General features: G+C 41.2%; 1 long non-coding RNA gene across 1 annotated transcript in view; it reads right to left on the bottom strand.

The window, feature by feature from the left end:
• The window catches only part of LOC146302850 (uncharacterized), a 36,743-nt gene extending 25,752 nt beyond the window's left edge, over positions 1-10,991 (bottom strand). The window contains exon 1 of the long non-coding RNA XR_014758143.1: positions 10,734-10,991. This is a non-coding gene — a long non-coding RNA (uncharacterized LOC146302850). The remainder of the gene's footprint in view (positions 1-10,733) is intronic.
• Positions 10,992-12,570: the final 1,579 nt, after the last annotated feature.

The following is a 12,570-nucleotide window of genomic DNA, read 5'->3' as shown; positions in this document are numbered from 1 at the left end:
AACAGGCAATCATGGAGGACAGGAAATGCGTTGCACTCTAACTTCTCACTTATTCTGAGTCCCACAGAGTTGTCATAGTGAGTGATTATGGGTTTGGGTGTGCAGAAGTTTGGCTTTTTTAGGGAGTGTGTGTGTGAGGAGATGAAATCCCTCCCATCTACTTATGGGATCATAAAAGTACCAGAATGACGCCTGTGGCACCTCACTGACATTGACATGTGTCCACCCACATAATCTCCATAAACTATCCACCAACTTGTCCCCATTAGATACTGTATTCATCATTCCGTTCAATTAAAGATGCCCTCTGATCCATCACTTCACGTAAGAAAGCTCCAAACACACACACACAACACAAACAAACATACACACACACTCTGCACACCAAAACCCATAATCGACAACTGTGTGGGACTCAAAATAAGTTACAGTTTTTCACGATTGCTAAAACACATTTCTTGAAACAGTCAATCAATTTCTCAAAACTGTAAACACAAAACCAAATATTCTAACTTAATTTCCCAAATCTCAGACTCTTCTGGCAAAATCAAACACTCGCTCCTAAACCAATGTAACCTGTGTTCAAAATCAAACTATGCTTTCAGATCATAAACACAACCAATCAATATATAAACACTATGGAGCAATCTTAGACACAACACCAAAAAATGGAGAACACAGAATCCAGGCCATGTAGTTATTTGTAAAGACAAATTTGTTGATGTATAAACAGTAAATGCATTTACGTAGCAATAAAGAAAATGCATTTTGGATTTTTGAAACACTGAATTTTGGTGTTTCAACACCCATTGACACTTTCCTGATGTATGACTATGTTTAGCCTGTGTTCTGCACCTCTCTTTTGCCAACCATCTCTGGAGGAGGGGATCCCTCACCGAATTGCTCCTCCCAAGGTTTCTTGCATTTTTTTTTTCTCTAGTGATTTGTTCTGAGAGTTTTCCTTGAGGGTTGAGGTTGGCTGAGGGGCAGTTCTATGGGCGTATGTGAAGCCCTCTGTGACATTGCTTGTAAAAAGGGCTTTACAAATACTGTACATTTGGTTTGATTTGAAAATATTACAGTAACCATCACAACTTAGTACTGTCAACAAAGAACAAAGAAAACCCTCTGGTGTGCTGGATCCAGCCTTGAAAACACTCCACACCTATGTCACCACAGGCCAATTCCATTGACTGTAGGAGATTTACCCTGGTATATGGGTTTTACAGTTTTTCTCGATTGCTAACACACAAAAATGGTAAGCGAAAGCCATCCCCACAAAACCATTTTGCCAAATCCCAGCAGAAAGACCATGTACCCCAATCTTTAAACACAATTTACCCTTTTTGACACATTTCTCAGGTTCATTCACACTTCTTTGCAAAAGTCTAAACACACCTCTCACTTTAAGACACAATTATCACCATTATGTCATTGAGAAAACACTGCCATTCGATAAGTAAACCCAAACCAGCGCAATTCAAACACCCTTAACAACCAGTTATCCATGTGTAAGCACTAACAAGCAAATATACTCAACAAGCAATCAGGGGTTTGGAATGAATACAAAGGTAAGCTCATCTGTACTTTGAAATCATGGATGCAAATATCAGAGGAAAAGGCAGAATTGTCAAAATGAGAGGAGGTGGACAAGGGAGAGGAAGAGGCAGAGGAAGAAGAACAACAATCTCAAATGAGATCCATGATGCCACACTATGACAGAAATCCCTATGACAGAACAACCTTCTCCAAGCCATGGAAGAAGCTTGTGGGGACATTGCTCTTGAGTCTTGTAAGGGATGGCTCAGGCATTCAGGGGCATTTTCCCTGCTGTTTGGCTAGAGAAAACATTGCCTGTGATGTTGAAAATCTCTGGCCTGACCCTGGTCAGAGATAGGATGCTGACCCACAATGAACAGTGCTGTTGCGTACTCAAGCTCTGTTACCCAGGTAAAAATTATTTGTTTATTTCCTTGTTTTCTTAGCCTTTGTTTCCCAAATTACAATTTACAGCAATACATTTGTGTTGTTGACTAACAGTACTACTATTTGTATACTGTGACCACTACAGTAACAAGCTCAAAATGCAATTGCTGTATAATGTAAATAGAAAATAAACAGCCTGTAAGAAGGACAATTGCAGTAATTGTGAGTTTTATGATTTACATTATGTCAAACTCATGAGGTGGAACATATCTAAAACTCAGGGACACCTTATAGTCAATGGTTCTTGAAAACCTTTTTATAATTGTGTTTTCAATTCCTCCCAGCAGTGTCTAAAGGGTATTCAGAAGGTTGAATTTATTTGAGGGCTTAGTGTGTATTTTGAATGCAAAGTTAGGTTTATACGACAGATAATATGGTTTTGACTACAGTGTTTGATTTTGGGTCAAAAGTCAAGGGTTTGGCCAAAACAGTGTAAGTATGAAGATGTGTGTTTAGAGTTTGGAGAAAACACAGTACACATTCAAGAAATGTGTCTTAGCAATTGAGAAAAACTGTAGTCATACAACTTCCACCGCCACACAGAGGAAAACTCTTCATTTGGGTTGAGAAAAGGGCTGTATGATGGAAGGCAACCATTTACAGTAAAAAACGCTGGTTGATGTTGAACTATTCTTGTATTTGGACACCACAGTGAAAACTGACATAGTCCCAAACCAGCATTAGAAACAAGTGTGAACATTTTTGAGTCATTGTGTTTTACAGATGACAACTGTGTTGTAGTTGTGTTTACTGTTTGCCACTTGTGTTTACCATTTTGCAGCACAAGTGCATCACAGTGCAAAATGTATTTAGTGAATGAGAATGTGTTTAGAGTTTTGCCAAAAGAGTGTCTGATTTGACAAATTGGTTTAGTTCACTGAACATTTGATTCAGAAAATGGGGTTTAGTGTTTTAGCAATTGTGAAAAACTGTAATAGTCAGAGATTATTTACGTACAAATACCTGGTGAGTGCAACACATTTCCTGATGTCAGCAGGTGCCCATTTCCTCCCCTTCCCCATTTTTTCAGTTTCTTTCCTCTATTCACTTCTTCCTCATCCTAGTCTCCTGCCACTGGCAACCACAACCAGTCATTTATCAGAGTAGCCATCTTGGGAGAGATGGTGTGTACTCCACCAGGCTATTTTGGTATTGACCCACATCTCCAGGTGAATTTGGACGAGGAGAAACATAACAGCCAGTGGTGAGTCGCAGATGGAAGATCACGGCAGGAGGATAAGGACGCAGAGACACCAATCACACTGTGATGCTCACAAGAATGCCACAGTTTCTCTTGGCACATGTCTCCAAATGTTCAGCATATATTTATAGAACATATAGTAAAGTACTGGTCAACTCTTATGGCTAATGTGAAATGCCTAATTATGTACAAAACGTAATTCTAATTTCATTAAGCTTTAACTAACACACAATTTATGCAGTAAAGATCATAATCAGCCTTCATTAAGAGCCAGGATAGAAGGATTTGTCCTCTAAAAACAGGATCAATGTCAGCAAAAAAAGACTTTTTAATTTCCTTTCTTAGTAAATTTGTCAGATTGATATCTGGTCAATTTCCCAGGGCCTGTTCTTAAACAGGCCAAGTAGTGGCGTGGAGATATTGGTGGAGCAGAGCTCTAATTGTGGAGGATGGACTCCTTTGGGGAGCACTACCATGCGGGCACAGATGGGCTCTGTGCTCAGTGGAGGAATCTCTGTATCCTCAAAGGCTATATCGGGCAGCTTTGCCAAACTGACAGGCTAAAAATAGAAAGTTAAGAGAGTGGGCCTCGATCCTAGCATCAAAATAACCGCAACCTAAGACAGATGCACAGAAACCCTCCAACAAAACTACAGCACAGGGAGAAGGAGACAGAGGGAGCTGGCTGTTCATACAAGGTGATAAAAAACAAGTAACAAACAAAGCCCTGTCCTCCTGCATGCCATGTACTACATGTTCACTGTACACAACTGTACACTGCATGTTGTATACATGTTCTGCATGTTGTATCTTATGTTATCTTATTTATGTTATACAGTGCATACTTGATGTTTTATATGTGTATATTTCCGATGTTGAATACTATTTAAAATGCAGACTAAGTAGTAATCTCAATTCTGCATGATGCACAAAGCAGTCTGTACATCATTTGCCTATAAAACACTTTAAATGCTGGGTTTCTTGCACAAACTAGGAATATACGTATATATCTACAAGACACTTTTTGAAATGACTAAACTAACAGGCTAAAATAGCAAGCTACAGCGAGCAGCTGAAAATAACAGGCTAAACTATAGACCTGGTAGAGGACCAGATGTGCCTCTCTACAATATGGAAGGTAATATTAGAGACCCTGATGCTGAAACACTACGTCAGTTCTGTGACCTTTACACAGACACACAGATGCACAAACACACACACACGGACAAACTCACAGTTATGTATGCGGTGAAACACAGACAGGGATTGTGCACAATTGTTCACACACACACAAACAGGCACACAAACACATACACACATGCACAAGCACAGAAACACACATACTTGTGGAGAATCTCCCAATGGTATGACGCATTATGAATGCTGCACAAGGTACAGTGAGGGAGGTTATTTGTCTGTTTCTGTGTGTCTGTGTGTGTGTGTATAAGCTTGCAGGAGAGATGGCCATAGAGAGAAAAAGAGAGAGAGTATGATTAGAGGCCAGTGTCTGCTTGTGCCTCTGGCTGTGTGGGTGTATGATGGGAAACCAGGGACAAAAAAGAGAAAGAGTGAGAAAGAAAGAGAGAGGAGAGAAAAAATTAGAAGGAAAGAGTGAGTAGCGTGTTAGATGAGAGAGCAAATAGACAACGAATATAGAGAAAGAGAGAGAGAAATGGGAATCAAAGAGACAGGGAGTGAGGGAGAGACACAGAGAAAGGAAAGTCCATTAATCTCTTACATTCCAGCAGTCATTTCCACTCTCTTCATCACTAGCAGCATGTGCTCTCTGAGATTTAAAATATTTAAATCTGTAATCTGTCAGTATTATGAGGTTAACACACACCAGTGACACCACTGTCTTATCTCTCACCCTTCTCTTGCCCTCACACAAACAGAACATACAGCACACACACACAACCCACACATACAGTAATATACACACAGAGACACAACACTCACATACTGTACACACACACACACACACACCACACACATACACACCACACATACCGTACACACACACAGACACACCCTACACACAGACACACACACACACCCCACACATCAACACACTACACTCTGGTCTGACCAGACAGCTAGGGTATGAGTTCATTGCTATTTCAACCAGAGCAGCACCACTCGAGTCAGGAGGGAAGCTAATGAAAAAAAAAGACTATAAAAGAAGAAGAAAGCAGACTATAAATACTCACACAGTCGAGGGTAAAGTTGCCTGTGAATCTGAGGTGGTAAGTAATTTTTCCCCGTGTGTAGGTGACCTAGTGACTCTGGAAGTGGCCTCCTGGATCGTAGCATCTTCTGGAGTTCCAGGCACTCGTTCAGTCTTACACAGGGATGGGGATAGTCTTACCAATGAGTCTGGGGATAAATGTCAAAGCTGGGACTTGCAACTGTGGTTTACAAGCTGTGGATGTCACACACACATACACAATACAGATGTCATACACACATAACAGATGTTAGACACACACACGCTGCAGATGGTACACACAAGTAGCACACGCACACTCATGTGCACCAACATGGACAAACACACTACAGATGTCACACACTGATATGTCACATAAGCAGTGCCAACACAGCCACAATACAATCTCACACACATCACAATAGTCACATACACACACACTATACATGCGTCACTAGCACACTCCTTCCGTCCCCATTATTTCCATTGCTGTTCTGTCATACGCGGCACCACAAACCGACAGACCAGCATTCCCCCTTAAAAACCCAGAATTAATAAAGCAGAGTGAATCAACTGAATGGGATTAAGCCTGTGAAGGATAGTGACCCACATAGGAGGGTTGGCTTGATGGAGGCACTTCAGCGTAGCTCCATGTCATGTCTTCGTGAGGCACTCCTCTGACTAAGCTCCTTAAAGAGGCTGCCCCGGGGGGATCTGTGGCAGGCTGGAGGTACACACTCAGCCCTTATCGGCACTAATTTACCCCAGGAATTATACCCCTCATTCCTCCCTGTGCCTCTCTGTCTTTATTCCAGGAATTCAACCCCTCCCTCCCTCCCTCCCTCACAACTCTTACTCTATCTCTCTTTGGCTCTATGTTCATGAAATTATACCCTTTCTGCCTTATCACTGTGGCTATCTTTTCTAATTCCAGGAATGATACTGCTCCATCACCTCTTTCCCTAATTCCCTGTCCTGGAATGCAGTGGGACTCTGTACCCAACATCAAACACTCGCAGCTGTCCCTCACAACAACACTAACTGTGAAATAGCTTTGTTAAATCGGTGATGATTTTCGGGTGCACTGTACCGTTGTAATCTGTGTCCCAACTTTCACCTCCTGTCACAAGTGTTTCCCCCAGCTGACAGTTGTTTGCAAACATTTGTGGCAAAAAAAGACATAATCCTAAAGCCAACTGCCATAAATAAACAGATTTTCATTGAACCTCTGTGTAGTTGTACTCTTTGCTTTATTGTCAATTACGGCGGGAATCTTTCCTGATATGACCGTGTCTATGAAATAACTACAAGCATTGGTGGACGTCCTCCTCATCATTTCCCTTTTCCATCTCTCTCCGTCACTGTGACAACACTCCCATCTCTATATCAGTCCTCTCGTTCACTTCCTCCCATGCACACACATCTCTCTTCTCTCTACCGCTCCCTCTCTCCATCTTTTACTACTTCACTACTCTCTCCACACTATGCATTTTTAAAAGGCTCTCCACTCTTTTAAATGGAAAACAATCAGAAATAGCTCATCTCTTCCTCTTTTCCACTGCGTACAACGATGGATGTCCTTGATTTAAACCCAAAAGCCCTGTTCTCTGAGGCTTTGATTCTGGTGTGGCTGTGCGTGTTCAGTATTAAAACAACAGATTTTTTTTTACAAAGCTCAAACTTCTGGCAGACAAAAAGAGGAGACACACAGAGCGACATCTGTTAAGTAGACAGAGTAACGATGTCCAGAGGCATCTTGTTTAGCAGATAGACTCTGTTCCCTGGCACAGACATCCAGTAGTCAAGGGATATGTTCTTGGTCAACAGACATTGCAGAATAATCAGTGTGCTCTCATATACAACTACAGGCACTGGCTATCTATGTGTCTCAAGGATTTGATATTGCACACACCATACACGATCATGTCATTGAATTATTCAATCTCTTAAACGTACTTCTGAATGCTGCTATTACCAAAATTACATTCCCATTAAGAATGATTAAACCTGCCTGTGCATAGGCTTTCCATTAGAAGAGCTAAATGCAAAATAGACCAAATCTGGAAGTGTTGAAACATAATAGTTCCGTTAAGAGGCGGGCTCATAATTTGACAGCCAGCAGAAACTGTATCATTTATCCCTAAAGAGGAGACAGGCTTTCTCTCTCTCTTTCTCTCCGGTAATCACCCCTTATATCCATGGCTTTGGCTGCCGGGATTAGGAGCATGCTCTCTCTCCATCGTCCTCCATACGCATCAATTTGACTTGGCATTAAGAGATGTGACTTATTTTTTGCCTCGTCAGCATCCCACGCCACTGTTGTGAAGAGCACTTAAAGAATCCAGAGAATTCTCAGATAATTTCCATTTTTAGTGGCTATAGCTTAAAGATTGAATTCTCTCTCTAAATGATTCTGCCCTGTACATCTCCCTCCCCTTCCTGAATCTGCACAACACACACACCCATGCAGTGACACACTCATATGCGTGCATCTTAACATGGAAATCTGAAAGCATCCATCTCAATATTACATCTGTTTTGTTGTCAAACCTCGGGACATGTCATTTTCAGATAAGAGTTTGTTCAGGCACCGCCACTCAGGAAGCCCCTATCTTTTGGGTTGTACCTGGGAGGTGTCAGGCCTTCATCTGCATAGGCTTATAGACCAGTGATATGACATCCACATCACCATTTTCCCCATTTGTTTATCTTAAAGCAATGTGTCAGCAAAAAGGAGAGGAGAAAAGAAAAGCAGAAACGGTTGCAGGTTTGGCCTGGAAGGCATTTTGCATGTCTGTCTGTCTGTCTTTGTGTGTGCGTGTGTGTGAATGTGTGTGTGCGTGTGTGTGTGTGTGTGGGGGGGGGGGGGGTCTTGGGGCTGCTTTTGGAAATATAAGAAATATTTTCAGACAAGGTCAGTGGAACCCTGTCAGGGAAAATGCAGTTCCTGTTCCATGTAGCTCACTGACGACACCTCAAATGCAATAAGCTGGGTTATAAAACACACACACACCTCCGTCTCACCCCTCTTCCTCCTGTTCCGTATTTCTCGGCTATAACTGGGGTTACATTATGAAAATTGCACGTGCACTCACACAACCACACACACACAAACACAGAAGTGCATGTGTTCGCATTCTTTATCATACATGAGTGCAATACCAATGTGAAGTTCTGTGATGCAAATACACCACCTCCGCCACTACTCTCCACTGCCTGCGGGGTGCTGCAGCTTACTTGTAAAGTAAGAGTTGTTAAATGCTGAACAGCAGGAGTCTCAAGACATGAGACAGGCAGACAGCACTGTCCTCACCCAGGTGTATCCATGTACGGGAAAAAACAGAATTACCTTTCCGCTGACAGACGTTCTCAGGAGTGAGGCCCTGCAAAGCTGAGAAGTTTCACCACTGCAAACAGCACAAGCCTGACTCCCAACCTCCCTAGTCTGGTTCTCTGCTGTGCACTGAGATTATCTTGAGTACCAACGTTGTTCTGAAGTTTGTGTGTCCAAGCGAGAGACAGTGTGTGGACATATTTGCTTGTGTGTGTGTGCGTAGGTGTGAGTCAGTTTAGATTTCCTCTGCAGTTTTTCACTTGGACATCAAATGTTGTCATGATCATGATCTGAACATGCCAAGAACGGACTTTCAAAGAGAGGGGAATCGGATTTAAAACTGCAGGGACGTAAAAAAAAAAAAGGTTTACGAGGCTGGAATACAAATAGAAAGGGGGACAGAGTGAAGCGGTAGCGTGCATAATCCACCACATAATACTACCAGCACACTTAACATCTAAATGGACACAATACACATTTGCAATGGAGATCAACCTAAATGCAACTGATCACAGTAAAATTCCACAGAATTCAAATCTGAAAGCAAGTGAGATCAGGATGAATTTGGTTGTCGTTTTTTACAGGCCTTGTCAGGGCAAACTGTGCATCCCCCTCGGCAAGACTAAACATCATGTTACAAAGGTGAACTTGACTACAAAAGGAATTGCAAATATCTTAGCATCTTAGCCTATAGACTATTATTGGCTACAGGGGTCACCATGACAACTCTTACACTACATTTTCTCTTCAATTCAACTCTCACACACTTAATTATTCCTTCAACCAACCACTACAATGGGCCCATTTATTTAGGAAGCTGCTCTTGGAGATTTGAGAGGAGTGAGATGAAGCAGGACAGAACAAGAATGCATAAAAACTAGATTTTCTCTTGCCCATAACTTTTCTCCAATAACTGTTCAAGTCATCACACTATGGCTGGCCTACCTCACAACATAAATCAGTATGTCTGTCAACTAGATCAAGCAATACCATATTAATACTGTGTGCATTAATAGCCTGGATCGAGCCACTAAGATAGCAAAATGTTATCTTAACAACATCAATGTTTTCATTAGGTGGGCGAGACTACCCTGTCAATTAAGAATAAAAGCTAGTTGGAGCAATATTGTGCGGTGCCTGTACGGTTATAGCTCAAAGTCTATAATAACTATGATATAACAATGACTTCCATAGATAGTGGTAATAAGCTTTTATACCTGATATTACAGTTAACTCAAGGAAAGCTTCCACAGAAAGATGTTGATCAATTATGCCTTTTATAATTGTATTACTTTTTAACTTTTTTTTATAAACATTCCTCTCCAAAAGGCAGGATAATTTTGCCCGTTTTCACTAGAAACGCAAAAGAAAACACCCGATATATATATATTTTTTAACTTGCAACCACATATGGCGCTGGAAGGAGATGATTGGTTACCACCTCCTCAAACTCTACATTTTGCTCAGAAACAGATTACATTCGAACAGGCCTAGGGTTTTTTTTACAACATGGGTTGTGTGCGCTCTGTGGACATTTAGATCCGCGCAATAACCCCTAAACTAAATGAATGGATACTCTGTAACGCACGATCCGTTGTAGGCTACTTAAGTAACAAGTGCTTCATCACAAGCTGTAACAGCCCGGTATTGGAATTATATCACTTTCTCCTTTCATTACTGCGTAAATGTAACATGTAACATAATCCTTTAAAGTTTCAAACAAAATCACATAAACCTTCGTGCCCGTTTTCAAATGAGACTCACACAATTACCAACATATACCTAAAATCTGCACCGGCTTCATGCGCGGCATCAAAAATAAAACCCAACATGCATGCAATCATGATATGCGGCTGATTGAAGTGTGGTGTCCTTATAACTATTGTAACCTAATTTGGTAACAATCGAACAAGTCACTGAACAGCTATAAATACATCCAATAATAAAAAAAAACATCCTAAAGAAAACAGTTTTCCCGGACCCGCGTGAGTATTGCTGTGACTCACCTGCCTTGACGAGACGCCAATTCCCCCATTCCTGTTCTTTTCTTAAACATTAAACACTGTCACAGTGTATCGATTCTCTCAATACTTCATGTTCTTCCCATCTATCCTTGCACTCTAGCGTCGAGGTGATCTTTTGAATGTCCTTTTAACGTAAAGATCCTTCAGCATCCTTTCTCCGTTGAAAATGTTCGTGCTTTTGCCCTCTGTTTTCCTTCGGTGCTGAGTCCCCGCGCGTTTGATGTTCTAGCCACCACTCTTCGTGAGGTCTCTCCACAAGAGATCCACGAGAGCGCGCTGCGCGACCTCAGATCATTTTTTCGGGTGCGCCAATGGAGACGAGTTACTAGGTAACCACACATCATACATGAAAAGTAGGAACAGGCGGGGGGAAGTGTTTTTTAGACTTCTTAAAGAGAAGAGGAATAGAGCCTTATATCATGATTCTGTTTTCCGCTAATGAAGCGGGGGTCAGTTGGATTTGCACAGCATGATTCCCTCAAATCCCCCAACGGATTGGAATGGGTTGTGAACTCCAATAAAATATATATATTTTAGTCTACAAGTTAAAAAACTATAAGACATAATTTCAAGGTTTCATTCACTGCGCTCTTTTAATTTGTAGCCTGATTTAAATCAACAGAAAGCGATGTCTTATGTACATACAGGCATCCGTTTGCATTTGTTGTCCATTTGGCTATAGCTTTGCCTGACGTAACGCATACCCACATGGGTCCAGCATGCATGGGTTACAGCTATTCATTCTGTCAAGTGCCTCTGTGGTTGGCCCTCTGTAATAGCTGTCTCTTCCATATGAGGTTGTAAAAGTGGTACCAAAGAGAGACTTCACAGTGTTTCCATTAGGCTTTTTTTTTTTTTTTTGGGGGGGGGGGGGGGGGGGGGGGACCACAGCCACCCTGAAAAAATAGCTGTGCCCCCACCGGCCCCCTACTCGCAAGTCGCATATCGTCGCCCAAACTAAATTGAATGAATAAGAAGTAGGAATTCAACGTGACATAGGCTACTGGGAGTTATTTTATGAATGTATGACCAATCAACTTCTAAATACATTGTTAACAAACATATGTGGGTTGTTAGGCCAGGCGTTTTTGTAAAAACATGTATCTCGACTGTATCTCCACTAGAAGCAACGTCAGCCATTTTGTAGCAAATATATCATTGACGAAAAAAACAATGTGTGGTGTGAGTTTTGCTGTAACAGTCTGTCAAAATAAATTCAGTGTCCCTAGCATGTCAGTGAACGTCTCTAGCTTTAACTGTTTGAGGGGATGGGGGTCTGATGGTCCGTGCTGAATGACACTAGTCAGTGACAGCAGGAAGAGAGTCAGCAGGAAGAGACTAGAGGAGAAATGGCAGAACTAGGCATAAGCAATTAAGTATTTGGGGATTTTTCCCAAGGTAAGAATCTTTTTTTTAAAGAAACTTTTGAAATTGCCTGTTAATTTTGGATTTGGCACCTTCTGACAGTCAGGATAACAATAGGTGTCTAACATAATGTTTATTACAGCCTACATTAAGCTAAAAAACTGTATTTGCGTTCAGATTAATGCAAAAACACACTGTAAAATGTTACCAGGATTTTACAATATTTAACTGCAATATTTCACAATAAATCATTGTATTATAACTTTACAGGCTTTAACTGTAATAATAACGATATCATGTTGTAATGTAGAATTTACTGTGAAATCAATGTATACACAGTAAGTTACTGTGAACAAATCGATACCGGGATTTCACAGCATTTTGTTGGGTTATTTCACAGTAAAATACTCAATTCAAATAATCCTTTGAGATAACCCAATACATTACTGTAAAA

This window comes from Hypomesus nipponensis, chromosome 1, assembly GCF_054491055.1.
Source record: "Hypomesus nipponensis isolate SF chromosome 1, ASM5449105v1, whole genome shotgun sequence".
In the NCBI taxonomy this organism is placed as follows: domain Eukaryota; kingdom Metazoa; phylum Chordata; class Actinopteri; order Osmeriformes; family Osmeridae; genus Hypomesus; species Hypomesus nipponensis.
The sequence above is the reverse complement of the archived record's forward strand: the minus strand, read 5'-3'. Positions and strand labels throughout refer to the sequence as shown.